The sequence below is a fragment of the Canis aureus genome, chromosome 19 (assembly GCF_053574225.1).
Source record: "Canis aureus isolate CA01 chromosome 19, VMU_Caureus_v.1.0, whole genome shotgun sequence".
Taxonomy (NCBI): Eukaryota; Metazoa; Chordata; class Mammalia; order Carnivora; family Canidae; genus Canis; species Canis aureus.
In genome coordinates this window covers 41004690-41022741 of record NC_135629.1, presented here as the reverse complement: position 1 = coordinate 41022741, position 18052 = coordinate 41004690, and the positions used below count along the sequence as shown (strand labels likewise).

Below are 18052 nucleotides of genomic sequence, written 5' to 3'. Positions count from 1 at the left end.
GACACAGGCAGAGGGAGAAGCAGGCTCCATGCACCGGGAGCCCGATGTGGGATTCGATCCCGGGTCTCCAGGATCGCGCCCTGGGCCAAAGGCAGGCGCCAAACCGCTGCGCCACCCAGGGATCCCAGCATCTCACTCTTGATTTAGGATCAGGTCATGATCTCAGGGTTGTGAGATGGAGCCATTGTGGAGCCTGCTAAAGATTCTCTCTCTCCCCCTTTGTCCCTCCCTCCCTCTATACTATAGTAAAAAAGATAAGAAACCCTGAGGTTAAACAATTCTCTTACTTTTCTTTTGTCTCTCACAGCAAGACTGCTTTCAAGTTCTGGGGAATTCTGCCCCTTCCACCACTACCATTACCTACCCACTTTGACTTCTCATAATCACTGTTCAAAAGTCCTCCATACTGCCTACCCGGAAAAAAGCAAAAAGCCAACTGGTCTCACCTCCCTTCTACCCTGCTTGCAGCAGATGAAGTCTACATTCCTATGCCTGGGCTTTAGCCCATCATGCCTTTGCTTTAGGCCGTCAGAAGGTCCTCAATGTCAAAATCAGGCCAAGAACTCCTCAGCCTTACCATGAGGGTCCTCTAAAATTCTGATTTTCTCTTCCCACTTTCTCTTCATTCCTTATCACACACCTAATTCCACTAACTGGACTTGTAAAACTCCCCCACTTCATCTCAAAGTCATGCCTTATTTGAAATTTTTTTCTTCTTCTCTTCAGAAAATAACACCTCATCTGTCCACCCCAAAGACTGCCTTCTGTTCTAAAGCTTTTTTTTTTTAGATTTATTATTATTTAAAAAAAAGATTTTATTTATTCATGAGAGACACACACACACACAGAGGCAGAGACACAGGCAGAGGGAGAAGCAGGCTCCATACAGGCAGCCCGACATGGGACTTGATCCCAGGTCTCCAGGATCAGGCAGGCCCTGGGCCGAAGGTGGCGCTAAACCGCCGAGCCACTCAGGCTGCCCTTATTATTAAGTAATCTCTATGCTCAAAGAGGGGATCAAACTCACAACCTTGAGATTAAATCATATGCTCTACCCACTGAACCAGCCTGGTGCTCCCCTGCCCTGCCAAAGCCTATTTCTTATTTATGGTCCTAGATCTTTCACTCCCCCAAATCAAATGTTGCCTCCAAGTGAGGCTTTGGTCCTCTTAATCCTTATATCATACACCTCAATTCAATCACTTTTATCAGGCATCCTATTCTATGGAAGAGAGACAGGAGTTATAGTTCTTGTGTGCTAACTTATATCCATTCCTAGAATGTTAAGTTCCTTAAAGATAGGGACCACATCTGGCTTGGTCTGTGCCATTTGGAGCTACGTTATTAGTGTGGCAAGAGTATGTCTAATGGGATGCTTATACAGAGCAGTTTCCCAAAAATACTGATTAAAGAACCCCAACTCCTTGGCACTCTGATTACTCTTTTCTTGAAGCAAGGACTTTTTTACAGGACTCAGGAGATTGAGGGGAAAAAATATGTGGAACAGTGAATAATCAGACAACTGAAATTCTAATCAAACTAACATAGGCCAAGCACAAAAGGACTGAAAAAGACCATTTGGACCTGCATATATGTTATACTAGGAGAACTGCAATGATATTCCTTTGAAAAAGCAGACTAATTAGAGTAGATCAACCTGAAACTACTTCTGCCTGACTTACTAGGAATGATTTTGGAGTCAACATTCTAGCTTCCCCTCTTTAAGTCTAATATGTCATATAAAGTTTGCTATTTACCTTTTAAAAGCCTCCAATTTCAAGCATATACTTCCTATCATCACTGTCTTGCAATTGTATACTTCACGCTTGAAAACATGCTGCCAGAAAGCCAGGTAGCACCTGAGCAAAATGACTGCTGTTAGTGGTTACTGTTCATAGTGGGACAGCATACAAGGTATATCACACCTAGCCCTGCCACTTGATTTACAAGCCCAGGAAAATTCCCTGGAAGGGAAATATAGGCAGTTATCAATATCAACACTGCTGCAAATCCAGATCAACCACAACAATAAGAAGGTGACCCTGACTTGGATACGGAGCATGTCTTGCTTTGACAACAGGCAGTTACTATTCTATAGGCAAAATGAAAGCTCCTCAGTCCTCCTGGTATAGTCTCACCCAAAAACTTACTGATGACCACATACACAGGGTCAATAAGACCTTTTTGTGTCCACAATGCTGGGACATAAGAGATTTAAGTTAAAGCAATAGGGTAAACTTCATAATGACACATGGATAACTGTCTACAGCTAGCATTACAATTATCTTGTGGTTAAAGCATAAAAAAACAAATGGGGAAAAAAAAACCGTATTAATTACTCTTTAACGGTACGAACCTTTGTTTTACTGGTCCACAGACTTGAAACTTAACACAGAATGCTCTTACTTGGAACTCAGGAGGATGGGGCTGGCCCTGCTGCTGAGGAGCAGAGCTGGGAATGAATGGCAAGATAATGCCCTTATGGAAACCATCTTCCTTTCACAAGAGGAAATAAAGGCTGTCTGGACATAAACATTCTCCTATTAACAGCAGTGAGAAAACAGAGGGTAAGAACATCTTTTTTGTGATGTGCAAATCCTGGGTGACAAGGTGTAAGTACCCAGAAGTGATGCACCCCTTTTCAGGGCGTCTCCTCTGCTGGCACAGCTGATGAAGCACTTTCCAAAGCATATACTTCACTGGCCCCCATCAGAGGGACAACCACAGGAACCACAAGATACACTTCACTGCCATGTCTGATAGTGATGCCTACTGCTAATCACAGGCTGCTTGTGGCTCTCAAATCCATTTCTACACCTATCACCTGGCATACAACTGGAAGGAAGGAAGGAAGGAAGGAAGGAAGGAAGGAAGGAAGGAAGGAAGGAAGGAAGGAAGGAAGGAAGAAGGAAGAAGGAAGGAAGGAAGGAAGGAAGGAAGGAAGGAAGGGAGGGAGGGAGGGAGGGAGGGAGGGAATAAGGGAGGGAGGGAAAAAAAGAAAGGAAAGGAAAGGAAAGGAAAGGAAAGGAAAGGAAAGGAAAGGAAAGGAAAGGAAAGGAAAGGAAAGGAAAGGAAAGGAAAGGAAAGGAAAGGAAAGGAAAGGAAAGGAAAGGAAGAAAGAGAGAAAAAGAAAAAGAAAAAAGACAAACACACTATATTAACCATTCTTCTGGTATTCTCTTTAATAATACAAACGCTATCAGAAGTTTCAAAAACTGCTATGACAGATCCTGTGCGGACATTCATGAGTGACCATGACACCTACACTAGTGTATTACAATGCCCTCCCTATACATTTGACCCTAAACTTTCAAAGACAGAGATGAATGATAATTATACCTATTTTACCAATGGGGAAAGAAGTTTAGTTACTAGAATTTATTAAGTATAAGGCCAGTATGTTAAAACACACTAATTTTCAAACTGAAAAACCATTCTTGTATAAGAATCCATTTTTAGAGATGTTACTGAAATATAACTTACGAAATTGGGACAGACACAAAGGATTTACTCATTGCCAAAAAGGCCTACAAGTCAATCATACTCAAATTCTATTAGCCTATATTTCTGCCAGTAAACATTAAACTAGGCCAGGTCTACTCAACAAACATGCTGTGGAATAACAAACTAGTCACATTGGGGGCGGAGGAGCTAGACACAAGTGAAAATAAGCTCTTAAAAATAGCTTTATTTAAAAAATAGCTTTATTGAAATATAAGTCACATATAAATAAATTAATTTATACATTGAAAGTATACAATTCTGGGAATCTAATTACAGCACAGTGATTACAGTTAATACTGTATGTATACTTGAAAGTTGCTAAGGAGTAAATCTTAAATGATTTCACTACAAAAGACATAGTAATTATGTGACATGATACAGGTGTTAGCTAATGTATCAAATCAACACTTTGTACACCTTTAACTTATACAATGTTTTATGTCAATTATATCTCAATAAAGCTGGAGAAAACCATAGACAGTTTTTAGGAGTTGTGATAATTTATAACAGAATTTGCCATTTTAATTATTTTTAAGTATACAAATGAGATACTGTGATTTATATATATTTGGTTGGTCCTAGTCCCTGTTCCTAGCACATGGTTCCTATAACCCTTGAAATTTCTCAAATTATATGAACAATAAAAAAATTTATATTTTATTTTTTAAAAAAGATTTTATTTATTTATTTATTCATGAGAGAGGCAGAGACACAGGCAGAAGGAGAAGCAGGCTCCATGCAAGGAGCCCGACCTGGGACTCAATCCGGGGAATCCAGGATCACACCCTGGGCCCAAGGCAAGTGCTAAACCGCTGAGCCACCCAGGGATCCCTATATTTGATCTTTTGTCCTCAAACAGCTCCAGTTCCTGAAATAGCTCTGGAATGATTAAAGTGAAAGGAGTATCTTGTTATTCATAACAAAATCTTCTTCAACCACACCTGAATTTATGTAAAGGAGGTGATTTTGGAAAATCCCTAAAGATGGGGGGTTGGTTGCCAGGGGAACCCCCTGGAAGGAGCCCCCATCCTGTGATAAGGGGGTTGCAACTTTTAGCCCCTCCCTGACAACTTAGGGTAGGAAAGATGGACTGGAGATTGAAGTAATCACCAAAGGCCAATGATTTAATTAAGCATGCCTACTTAATAAAGCCCCTCCCAAAACAAACAAAAAAAGAGTGAGGTTCAGAGACCTTCCAGGTTGGTGGACATGTGCAGGTACTGAGAGTGGCACGTCTAGGGTGGGTGGGCAAGCTAGCTCCAGATCTGTTCTCACATACCTTGTGCTATGTATCTGACTGTTCCTGGGTTGTATGCTTTTGTAACAAACTTGTAATCTAGTGAGCAAAATTTTTTCCTGAGTTCTATGAACTACTCTTGAAAATTAACTGCTGAACTCAAGGAGGAGATCATGGAATCCTGGATCCTGGGATTTAAACCAGTCAGAAGCACAGTTAATAACCTGGACTTGCTATTGAGGTCTGAAGTAGGAGGCTGTAGGGCAGTCTTGTGCTTAACCTGTGGGATCTGATGCTAACTTCAGTTAGATAGTGTCAGAATTGAATTGAAGACACCACTCAGTGTTGCAGAAGAATTGCTTGGTGTGGGAACCACCTCCTCCCCATATTTGGTGACCAATGTGTGAGAAGTGGAAGGTGCTGTAGTGGAGTACTGAGAGTAAAGGATACAAACATGAAATGTTTTATTCCTTTACAACAATTTAGTGGCAATAATTACATTCACAATGTTATGCAATTACTGCCACTATTTTCAAAGCTTTCTCACCCCAACCATTAAACATTGTAATGGTTTAATGTAACCATTAAACAGTGATTCCTCATTCTTCTCTCCCCTTAGTCTTTGATAAAATCCTCTAATCTACTGTCCTTATAAATTTGTCATTCTAGGGGGATCCCTGGGTGGCTCAGCGGTTTAGCACCTGCCTTCGGCCCAGGGCATGAGCCTGGAATCCCGGGATCAAGTCCCACGTCAGGCTCCCTGCATGGAGTCTGCTCCTCCCTCTGCCTGTGTCTTTGCTCCTCTCTCTCTCTCTCTCTCATGGAGTCTTCTCCTCCCTCTGCCTGTGTCTTTGCTCCTCTCTCTCAAATAAAATTTTTTTTTTTTAAGATTTATTTATTTATTCATTCAGAGAGAGCGAAGAGAGAGGCAGAGACACAGGCAGAGGGAGAAGCAGGCTCCCCGCAGGAAGCCCGATGTGGGACTCGATCCCGGGTCTCCAGGATCACACCCCGGGCTGCAGGCGGCGCTAAACCGATGCGCCACCGGGGCTGCCCTCTCAAATAAAATCTTTTAAAAAATAATAAATTTGTCATTCTAGATCTCTTTATATAAACGAAATCATACAATATATGTCATTTTGTGCTTACTTCACACAGCATGTTTAATGTTCATCTATGTTGTAACATGTATCAAATTTCATTTATGGCTGAATTATATTCCATGGTGTGGATGTACCCTATTTTGTTTGTCCATTCACCTGCTGGTGGCTACTTGGTGTTACTTCCACCTTATAGCTATTGTACTAAGCCACAATGAACACTGGTATCCATTAAAGTATCTGCTCAAGTCTCTGCTTTCAGCTCCTCTGTGGTATGTGTGAATGTGTGTGTGTATATATACATACAGTAGAATGTTAGGCAATTATGTTTTGCTTTTTAAAGAACTGCAAAAATGTTTCTTAGAGTAGTTGTACCATTTTACATTCTCATTAGCAATGTACAAAGGTTCCAATTACTTCACATTCTTGCCAAAACTATCTTCTTTTAATTATTGCCATTTGAGTGGGTGTGAAGTGGTATCTCATATATTTTTTTTAAAGATTGTATTTATTTATTCATGATAGTCACACAGAGAGAGACAGAGAGGCAGAGACACAGGCAGAGGGAGAAGCAGGCTCCATGCAGGGAGCCCGACGTGGGACTCGATCCCTGGTCTCCAGGATCACGCCCCGGGCCAAAGGCAGGTGCCAAACCGCTGAGCCACCCAGGGATCCCTCATATGGTTTTGATTTGCATTTTCCTAATGATTAATAATGTTGAGCATCTTTTCATGTGCTTATTGGCCATTTGTATATCTTCTCTGGGGAAAAGGTCTGTTCGATGTGTATCCTAAGAAACCATTGCCAAATCCAAGATCATGAGAAATCTATACTTTTTTCTAAGACTTCTATAGTTCTAAGTCTTACACTTAGACTTTTTATCTATTTTGGGTTAATCTTTATACATGATATGAGGTAGGAGTCCAACTTCATTATTTTGTCATGTGGAAATCTAGTCATCCTAGCATTATGAAGACTATTCTTTCCCCACTGGTGTTGGTAACCATGTTTAAAATCAACTGAGGGATCCCTGGGTGGCGCAGTGGTTTGGCGCCTGCCTTTGGCCCAGGGCGCGATCCTGGAGACCCGGGATCGAATCCCACATCGGGCTCCTGGTGCATGGAGGCTGCTTCTCCCTCTGACTATGTCTCTGCCTCTCTCTCTCTCTCTCTCTCTGTGACTATCATAAATAAATAAAAATTTAAAAAAAAATTAAAAAAAATAAAGTAAAATAAAATCAACTGACCCTCAATATGAGGACTTACTTCTTTTTTTTTTTTTAAGATTTTATTTATTTATTCACAAGAGACACACAGAGAGAGAGGCAGAGACACAGGCAGAGGGAGAAGCAGGCTCCATGCAGGGAGCCCGACGTGGGACTCGATCCCAGGTCTCCAGGATCACACCCTGGGCCAAAGGCAGGTACTAAACCACTGAGCCATCCGTGCTGCCTGAGGACTTATTTCTTGATCGTCAATTTTATTCCATTGACTTGTATGTCTGTCTTTATGCCAGTATCACACTGTCTTGATTACTGTTGGTTTGTAGTAAGTTTTGAAAGCAGGAGTTGTGAATCCTCCAACTGTGTTCTGTTTCAAGATTGTTTTGGCTATTCTGGGTCCCCTGGATTTCCAAATGAATTTTAGAAGCAGCCTGTCAATTTCTGCAAAGGCAGCTGAGATTTTTAATAAGGACTACACTGCACCTATATATCAATTTGAGAATTACTGCCAACTTTACGGTATTAAGTCTTCTGTTCCATGAAGACAAAATGTCTTTCCATTTATTTGGGTCATCTTTTGTTTTTGTCAGCCTTCTCCACAGCTTCCGTTTTCTCCTCTTTTATACCTAGACTCATAGGCATTTACATAGGCATTTAGTTAAGGGTGGAGAAGCCTTGTCTTCCACCACTGTGGAAACTGCCAGCAATAGTAAACACTCTAATAATGCTGTTACAAAATTTTTAATTTTTATTAACACATTTAATCCTCGTAACTGCCTGATGAGATAAAGCCTAGTATTCTCATTTCCAGATAAGGAAAATGAAGTACAGAAAGGCTAACTTGCCCAAGGTCACACAGCCAGTAAGGGGCAGAACCAGGCACTGAACAAATAAGCAATATGTTCCAGAGCCCCCATTCGTAAGGACTCCACTTTCTTGTCCTACTTCTCCCCCAAACGTCAAAAAGCAATCCTTTTCACCTCTGCCTACCCAAGTAAACCTTGGTGACACTGTGAAAAAGTCAATCAATTAATATGTAACCCAGAGTGACTGATTACTGTTATTTTTCCCTGAGTTTTTGATGTATTTATCAAAAACCTTGAGGTTTGGGGGCGCCAGGCTGGTTCAGTACACAGAGCATGCAATTCTTGATGTCAGGCTCTTGAGCTCAAGCCCCAAGTTTGGAGTAGAGATTACTTAAAACAAAACAAAAAAAGTCTTGTGGTTTCAAAACTATGTTACATTTATTTGACATTTCCCAGGTTGTTTTCTAGCCTTTTATGATTTTTTGCACACATTCTTTTTAGAATGTCATTTACATAAAAAGAGGAAGAGAGAGTTGCCAAACGTCAAGAACGTTTGAGTTGCTATGAAGTTAGCAACTCTTGGTTCTAGTGTGTCTTAAGTCTGTTTACTCTCACTGGGGGACAGATGATGTCAAGCAACAGTTGTGGCTTTCTGCACTGCAGGAAACTCTGCTACAGTAAGACTGATAAGGGGTGGCCAGCCCTTTTCACACTTCTTTTTACAAGTCTAATGATTGTGGTAACTACAGCCTATTTGCACTCCTACTTGCCTTGCTCATCTAGTTGCAGTGGGAATGGTTTGTCCATCAGACATGTTCAGGAGTTAAGAGTGGCTGCTTCCTGCACTTGGACAGGTAAACCACAACCATGTATTAACATTCAGCTCTCTCCATTTCACACAGCAGTCTTTGGTTATTTCCTCATGTTTCTGTGACCATCACGTAGACTCATTTGTCTAGATAGCTTCCTGAAGGTTTTCTGGAGTATTCATTTAGCCCAGAGTTTAGTATACAGCATTCTAGTCTTCCTAGCTTCATTGAATTGGAAATTTAAAATAACTGCTCACTGGACAAAAATAAAATACTGTAAGGCACTAATAATGACTAATAATGACTATATTTTTAATCGTTCAATCATAGTTTTCAATTAACAAAATAATCTTATTAAGAAAAATATCTAGCCACGACAATTCAATATCCTGAGTCTCTAGACAGTGGTTCTCAAAGTGGTCCCCAGACTAGTGCTATCAACATCACCTGACAACCTGAAAGAAATGAAAATTCCCAGCTCCCACTACAAACCTACTGAATCAGAACTTCTGGGAGTGAGTCCATTAATCTGGGCTTAAACAAGCCCTCCAGGGTATTTGGACTCATGCTCAACTTTGAGAACCTCGGATTTAGTGTATGCGTTTCTTTACTGTACAGGTAAAATGAAGTGCCCACTCACCAGGTACCCAAGGGTAATTTTTAGTGAGTCTTAAACAATTTCTCTGAAATCTTTTTATCTGCTTCTTTAGTAATCATCTGAGCTATTCTGCCACTCTTTTAGCTTCTATTATAAAATTTCAATCTACACCCTACTATGTTTCATAGGCATCTTATTCGCCCAAGCAGATTGAATTTTTTAGTCTAAAGTAATCCTTTTTTATCAAAAGCAGCTTTCTAAAATGTCCAGTAAAGAGGAAAAGGTGTTGAATACCATCATTAGTCATCACATCAAGTTAAAGCCACAACAAAGGGCATCTGGGTGGTCTAGTCAGTTAAACATCTGAATCTAGATTTCAGCTTGGGTCATGGTCTTCAGTCTCCTGAGATCAAGCCCCACCTCGAGCTCCATGCTCAGCATGTAGTCCATGCTTGTTCTCTCCTTCCCCATTACCCCCACCCACATGCATGTGCCCTCTAAAATGAAAAAAAAAAAATCTTAATAAAAAAGTTTCAAGCCACAATGAGACATTGATACAAACCCACCAGCATGGCTAAAATGTAAAAAGTGCTGATCGGGGGCACCTGGGTGGCTGAGTTGGTTAAGCATCCAACTCCTGATTTCAGCACAGGTCATGACTCAGGGTCAGGAGATGCAGCCCCAAGTTGGCATGGAGCCTGCTTAAGATTCTCTCTCTCCCCCTTTGCCCCTCCCAACCCCCCAACATGTACCCCCATCTCTCAAAAAAAAAAAAGTGCTGCTGGATGCGAAATAACTGGAACTCACATTTACTACTGGTGGGAGTATACAACCAACTTTGCAAAACTGTTTATTAGCATGTACTAAAGCAGAACATTCAATCTTAGGTATAAACCCACAAAAATGTGTAGTAAGTATACCAAACATATGTGCAACACTTCCTAATAGAAACAATCAGGGCAGCCCTGGTGGCTCAGCGGTTTAGCATCACCTTTGGCCCAGGGTGTGATCCTGGAGACCCGGGATCGATTCCCACATTGGGCTCCCTACATGGAGCCTGCTTCTCCCTCTGCCTGTGTCTCTCATGAATAAATAAATAAAATCTTAAAAAAAAAAAAAGAAACAATCATCAGTCAATAGTTGAATGGATACATGATGTTGTGTCAAAGAACAGATTACACACCAATGAAAGCCAACTGCTATTCGAAGCAACTTGGATGAATCTCTGGAAAATTGTTAAACAAAATAAACCAGGCCCTAACAAAATCCAGCAAAGGAAAAAATTTTTTTAAGATTTTATTTGTTTATTCATGAGAGACACACACAGAGAGAGGCAGAGACACAGGCAGAGGGAGAAGCAGGCTCCATGCAGGGAGCCCGACGTGGGACTTGATCCCGGGTCTCTAGGATCACGCCCTGGGCTGAAGGTGGCGCTAAACTGCTGAGCCACCCGGGCTGCCCCCAGCAAAGAAATTTAAATCCAGGTAAAACCAATAAATAGTGAAAGAAATTAGACTAGTCCAGGATGCCTTAAGAAGACGACACAGGGAAGCTTTGGGGATGCTAGTTGTGTTGCTTCTTGTTCTTAATGGTGGCTACATGTATCTGCTTTATTTGTGAAATTCACTGAACTGTGCACACAATTAACTGTGTGTTTTTTTTTAAGATTTATTTTTTTATTTATTCAGAGAGAGCGAAAGAGAGGCAGAGACACAGGCAGAGAGAGAAGCAGGCTCCAAGCAGGGAGCCAGACGTGGGACTCGATCTCGGGTCTCCAGGATCACACCCCGGGCTGCAAGTGGCCCTAAACTGCTGCGCCACCGGGGCTGCCCACAAAATTAACTGTTAATCAAAAAAATTAATTCCTGCATGATTAGTTCTTTTACTTAACACTTCTTTCCAAGTGCATTTTTTTCTTTAATTTTACTTATTCATGAGACACAGAGAGAGGCAAAGGGAGAAGCAGGCTCCATGCAGGGAGCCCGATGTGGGACTTGATCCCAGGACTCCAGGATTACGCCCTGAGCCAAAGGCAGGTGGCTCAACTGCTGAGCCACCCAGGGGTCCCTTTGTATCATGTTTTCTTTACTGCTTCCCCCTCTGGTATCTTAAGAATTTTTAAGAGTTTAGTCTTTGTTTTCTTTCTTTTTTTATGTATCTTCCCATGCCTCCCCACCCCCCCCCCAAGTACAGACTATTTAAGTTATTGAGAGTAGCCAAAAAATAGTCAAGGAAGGTTCATCTCTCATGTAGTAATCATCTAATGGATGTTTATTTTGATTTTATAGGTTCTTGTAAATGGAATGCAAGTGAAGAATTCAGTCTGTCATAGTTTATATATTATTACTACAATCTCGTGATCTTCTCATACCTAGCTAAGAGAATCGCTCAAGGAATCAGAATTTGTATTATAAAAATTAATTTGGGAAGAAAAGAATACTTTTAGAAAGGCCAGAATAGATGCTGTCTGCTTTCATTCCATCTACAAAAGCAACTTTTCCCTTCTGCAAATGGGTTCTCATTTCATTGTTAACACTTTTTTTCAGGACTAGTGGAAGGTAGTTTATATTAAGGATTCAGCATCACTCCATTTCTGTCATCCTAAGGAGATGTCACCACAAAGAATACTTTGTACAGCAAAAAAGCTCTGAAGGCCAAAGACCTGTATAATGGAATCTACAAAACACCGTTGAAAAAATTAGACATGAATGAAAAGATATCCCATGTTCATGGATTAAAGGACTTGATGTTGTTAAGATAACAATACTATATGATCTACAGAGGGGCACGGGCATCTGGCTGGCTCAGTCAGTAGAGTATGTGACTCTCGATCCCGGGTTGTAAGCTCAAATCCCACACTGGGTGTAGAGATTACTTAAACAAAAAACTTACTTTTTTTTTTTTTTTAAAAGATTTTATTTATTTATTCATGAGAGACACACACAGAGAGAGGCAGAGACACAGGCAGAGGGAGAAGCAGGCTCCATGCAGGGAGCCCGATGTGGGACTCAATCCGGGTACTCCAGGATCACGCCCTGGGCCAAAGGCAGGCGCTAAACCGCTGCGCCACCCAGGAGTCCCACCAAAAAAAACTTTCTAAAATGATCTACAGACTAATATAAACCCTATCAAAATGCCAGTGTATATAAAAAGACATATAGTCGGGATCCCTGGGTGGCGCAGCGGTTTGGCGCCTGCCTTTGGCCCAGGGCGCGATCCTGGAGACCCAGGATCAAATCCCACGTCAGGCTCCCGGTGCATGGAGCCTGCTTCTCCCTCTGCCTATGTCTCTGCCTCTCTCTCTCTCTCTCTCTCTCTCTGTATGACTATCATAAAAAAAAAAAAAAAAAAAAGACATATAGTCATATGAGATAGGACAAAGAGACCAGAAATAAACCTTAACAAATATGGTTAATTGAATTTTGACATGGTACCAAGATATTTTTTGAGAAACTGACAGTCTTTTCAATAAACGGTACATTGGGAAACTGGATATTCACAAGTAAAAGAATTTAGACTCTTACCATGTACCATAAACAAAATTAACTCAAAATGGATAAAAGACCTAAACCTAAGAATAAAATTATAAAAAGCCTAAAATATTCAGGGAAAATTGTGTCACTGGATTGAGCAATTATTTTTTTCAATATGACCCCAGAGGCAAAATTAATACAAGTACATCTGTCTTCAAAATTATTAACCTTCATGCTTGAAAGGACACCATCAACAGCATAAGCAGGCAACACACAGAATGGGAGAAAATATTTGTAAACCATGTATCTGATAAAGGATTAACATCTCGAATATATAGAGAACTCTTAAAACTCAGCAACAATAAAGAACCATTTGAGGGCAGCCCCCGTGGCACAGCGGTTTAGCGCCGCCTGCAGCCTGAGGTGTGATCCTGGAGACCCAGGATCAAGTCCCACATCGGGCTCCCTGCATGGAGCCTGCTTCTCCCTTTGCCTGTGTCTCTGCCTCTCTCTCTCTCTGTGTCTCTATGAATAAATAAAATCTTAAAAAAAAAAAAAGAAAAAATTATCAACCTCACTAATTATTAGGGAAATGCAAATCTAAACTATGAGGTAACACCTCACACCCATCAGGACAACCACTGTTTAAAAAAAAAAAAAAAAGAGGGCAGCCCAGGTGGCTCAGCGGTTTAGCGCAGCCGTTAGCTCAGGGCCTGACCCTGGAGACCCGGGATGGAGTCCCATGTCGGGCTCCCTGCATGGAGCCTGCTTCTCCCCCTGCCTGTGTCTCTGCCTCTCATAAATAAATAAAATCTTAAAAAAAAAAAAAAATAACAAGCATTGGCAAGAATGTAAAATGGTATAGCTGCTGTGGAAAGCAGAGCAGTTCCTCAAAAAAATCAGAAACTGAATTAGCATATTACCCAGCAATTCCACTTCTGGGTATATACCCCAAAGAACTGAAAACAGGGTCTCGAAGAGATACAAGTATGCTCACGTTCATAGAACCATTATTTATAGTAGCTAAAACATGGAAGCAATCCATGCATCCATTAAACAGAATAGGTAAACAAAATGTGATATATATACAATGGAGTATTGTTCAGTTATAAAAAGAAAGGAAATTTTGCAATATACCAGGACATGGATGAACCCTAAATGACATTATTCTCACTGAAATAGTCATTTATAAAAAGACCAATACTGTATGACTCCACTTATATAAGGTACTTATTAGAACAGTTGAAATCATAAAGACAGAAAGCAGAATGGTGATTGTCAGGGACTAGAGTAGGGAGCAATGGAGAGTTAATGTTCAGTGAGTACAGAATTTCAGATTTACCAAGATGATTGATGGTGGTAATGGTTACACAACAATGTGAATGTGTTTAATACCACTGAACTGTACATTTAAAAATGGCTTAAAAAAAAAAAAAAAAGGCTAAGATGGGGGGTGCCTGGGAGGCTCAGTCGGTTTAGCTTCAGTCATGATCTCAGGGTCCTGGGATCAAGCCCAGAGCTGGGTTCCCTTCTCAGTGGGGAGTCTGCTTCTCCCTCTGCCTCCCACTCCTCGCCCCTACTTGTACTCTCGCACACTTTCTCTCAAATAAACAAACAAAATCTTTTTTAAAATGGCTAAGGCGGTAAATTTGTTATGTGTATTTTAACTCAAGAGAAAAAAAGTGATTAGTAGGCCTAAATCTGCACACTGATTCAGAAGACAGAAGCAAATGAGTTTTACAAAAGACAGGATGGTTCCCCTCCAGTTGTTGGCAGGTGCCTATGCTTCATCCATATCGCCCAAAGGCTGTTAAGAGGCGATCGCCTGACAATCCATGCCAGGGCTTAGTCCAGTCTTTATGTGAAATGCTAGTCAGTTTGAAATACTGAATATGTAACAAGTACAGATGGAACAGGAAACATACGGCCTAATCCTGGGCTCAAAATTCTAAGAAAAAATTACAAACGTTAATGGTGGCAATAGAGAAACTAAAACTCTCTCAAGAAATCTCAAAAGGGAGGAAAGCCTGGGTGGCTCACAAGTTGAGCATCTGCCTTTGGCTCAGGGCGTGATCCTGAGGTCCCAAGATCAAGTCCCTCATTGGGCTCCCTGCATGGAGCCTGCTTCTCTCTCTGCCTATGTCTCCGTCCCCCTCTCTCTGTGTCCCTCATGAATAAATAAAATTTTAAATGAATGAATCTCAAAAGTGGGCACCTAGGTGGCACAGTCTTGTCTCAGCGTCATGAGTTCAAACCCCAAGTTGGGCTCCATGCCCATCATGCAGCCTACTTCTTAAATATATTTTTAAAGATTAGCTAGATAGATAGACTGATCATTCACTCATTCATTTGAGAGAGAGAGACAGAGAGAGAGTGCTCGCGTGAGCACACAAGCTGGAGGAGGGAGGGAGACACACAACAGAGGGAGAAGCAGGCTTTCTGCTAAGCTAGGAGCCTGACGCAGGGCTTGATCCCAGGACCTTTGTATCATGACCTGAGCCAAAGGCAGATGCTTAACCAACTAAGCATGACCTGAGCCGAAGGCAGATGCTTAACCAACTAAGCCACACAGGTGCCCAAGCGTGGAGTCTACTTAAAAAAAAAAAAAAAAAAAAAAGCCAAAGGAATCATGGTTACTAATATGAAAGAACAGACAATAGGAGGGGAAAATAGGGAATCAAAGTGAAAAGTTTACTTGATGAATAAGAGTGAAGAAGTCATCTAACAGATCTTCAAAGAGTTCAGAGTGACAAGCGCAGGTAACAAGTTGTTGCAAATATTGTGATTTGAGATTTTAAAAAGCATAGCTTAATAATTATAACTGGAACAAAGATGAGCAGAAAGCTGCTCAAGGTTAGGCATCTACAGGATTCCGAAGACATTTCAATGACAGAAAATAAACAGTACCTACTATATATATATATGTTTATACACCAATCATTAATAACTATAGAACTGTTGGGAGTGCCTGGCTGGCTCAGTTGATGGGAGTATGTAACTCCTAATCTCAGGGTTGTAGGCTTGAGCCCTACTCACCTTGAGTGTAGAGATTACTTAAAAATAAAATCTTAAAAAGCAAACTATGGAGCGCCTGGATGGCTCAGTTAAGCATCTGCCTTTGGCTCAGGTCATGATCCCAAGGTCCTGGGATCAAGCCTCACATCGGGCTCCCTGCTCAGTAGGCAGCCTGCTTCTCCCTCTCCCTCTGCTGCTCTTTCTAATAAATAAAATCTTTAAAAACAAAAACTCTGTACCTGCCTACAAAGTTGGCTTTACTAAGCAATTAAGCCAGTGTAACAAACAAGAATTTCACCTAGAGTTAGGTAAGAAAGATGGTGGAATAGAAAAATCAGCTCAAGGATCAAAGATCAGAAATTTAGTTTAGGGCAGCCCAGGTGGCTCAGTGGTTTAGTACCGCCTTTGGCCCAGGGCATGATCCTGGAGACCTGGGATCGAGTCCCACATCAGGCTCCCTGCATGGAGCCTGCTTCTCCCTCTGCCTGTGTCTCTGCCTCTCTCTCTCTCTCATGAATAAATAAAATCTTGAAAGAAAGAAAGAAAGAAAGAAAGAAAGAAAGAAAGAAAGAAAGAAAGAAAGAAAGAAAGAAAGAAAGAAAGAAAGGAAAGAAAAGAAAGAAAAGAAAGAAAAGAAAGAAAAGAAAGAAAAGAAAAGAAAGAAAAGAAAGAAAAGAAAGAAAAGAAAGAAAAGAAAGAAAAGAAAGAAAAGAAAGAAAAGAAAGAAAAGAAAGAAAAGAAAGAAAAGAAAGAAAAGAAAGAAAAGAAAGAAAAGAAAGAAAAGAAAGAAAAGAAAAGAAAGAAAAGAAAGAAAAGAAAGAAAAGAAAGAAAAGAAAGAAAGAAAGAAAGAAAGAAAGAAAGAAAGAAAGAAATTTAGTTTAAATCCAGATAATGGGACACCTTGGTGGCTCAAGGTTTGAGAGTCTGCCTTCGGCTCAGGGTGTGATCCCAGTCTGGGGATCGAGTCCCGCATCAGGTTCCCTGCGAGAAGCTTACTTCTCCCTCCGTCTATGTCTCTGCCCCTCATGAATAATAAGTAAAATCTTAAAAATAAATAAATAAACCCAGATAGCAAAGATACGTTCTGGGTTTTAAGGACAGCACTGCAGAATCAATGTTTTCCAAAAAAGCTCTCTGAAATTAAAAGTCACCCTCAAGTCTCCAGGTAAAGGGTCCAATTGACTGTATTCCACTAACATCTGCATCACAATACAATTTTATAAAATTAAAGGCATATTTGGTTCTAGACCTCCTTTTGTCTATGAAGCCTCCTAACCTCCTGTCTATATAGTATTTACCTTTCACGAAAACAAAAGTCACTTCTTTCCCCATGTCTTTCCTTTTTTCAACCCACCCAACTTACTTCATAAATTTCTTCACACTTATTTATCACTCATATTTAATCAAGACTCTTTACTAGACTGAAAGTTAATTTAGAGCAGGGACAGTATTATTCATCTTCACACCACCAATGTCAGACACCATTAGATTATCTACATGCATTTGCGGAATGGAAAAAAAAAATACACTGTGTAATCCACCAGCGGCTGCTATATACAAAAATAAAATTTTAACTTCAAATCCACCTTTCGAAGGAGGCACATGTGAAGCTCTCCTCAACATCCTGAAGATTTCCCTCATATCTGAATCATACACAAGCAGGGAGAAAGCCAAAGACTTCTATAAGAGTTACAAACTGGAATATAAAAATAGTGAAAAAAAATATATGGGGAGCAGAGTCATTGTTTGAAGCATCTGAACATAGAGAATGTTTGGGCTGCATTCATTCCCAAAGATGGTACTGTCACAGTTCCACTGCCTAACACAGTAGCCACTAGTCACATGTGACTATTTCTTAATTAATTGAAATTTTAAAATTCACTTCCCTGGTCCCAATGGCCACATTTCAAATACTCAACAGACCCACAGTACTATTATACTGGGCAGGGCAGATACTGAACATGTCCATGGTCACAAAGTCTACTGGACAGCACTATTCTAAACAATTCTATCATGGCTGGCAGACAGAATTCTTATTCAATGTTCTCAATTTTTTTGCATGCTACAAGGATCTGCCAAAGAAAACATACTCATAATTTCATCCTATAGGTTTTGTAGAAAACATTTAATCAGGTCACTTAAAGACAAATTCTGGCAGGCACTTCCACCTATCCTTCATGCTCTTCCAAGTCACTCTTCCACCCACTACTTCAATACAATGGCAATCACCTCCTTGCTAGGTCCAGTGCCCTTGTCTCAATTCTCATCTCCTTTATACTTGATCAGC

The 18052-nt window shown here is 40.7% G+C and overlaps 1 protein-coding gene across 2 annotated transcripts in view; it reads right to left on the bottom strand.

Moving 5' to 3' along the window:
• Window positions 1-18052, bottom strand: part of RHOA (ras homolog family member A) — a 63706-nt gene that overhangs the window by 22035 nt on the left and 23619 nt on the right. The window lies entirely within an intron of this gene.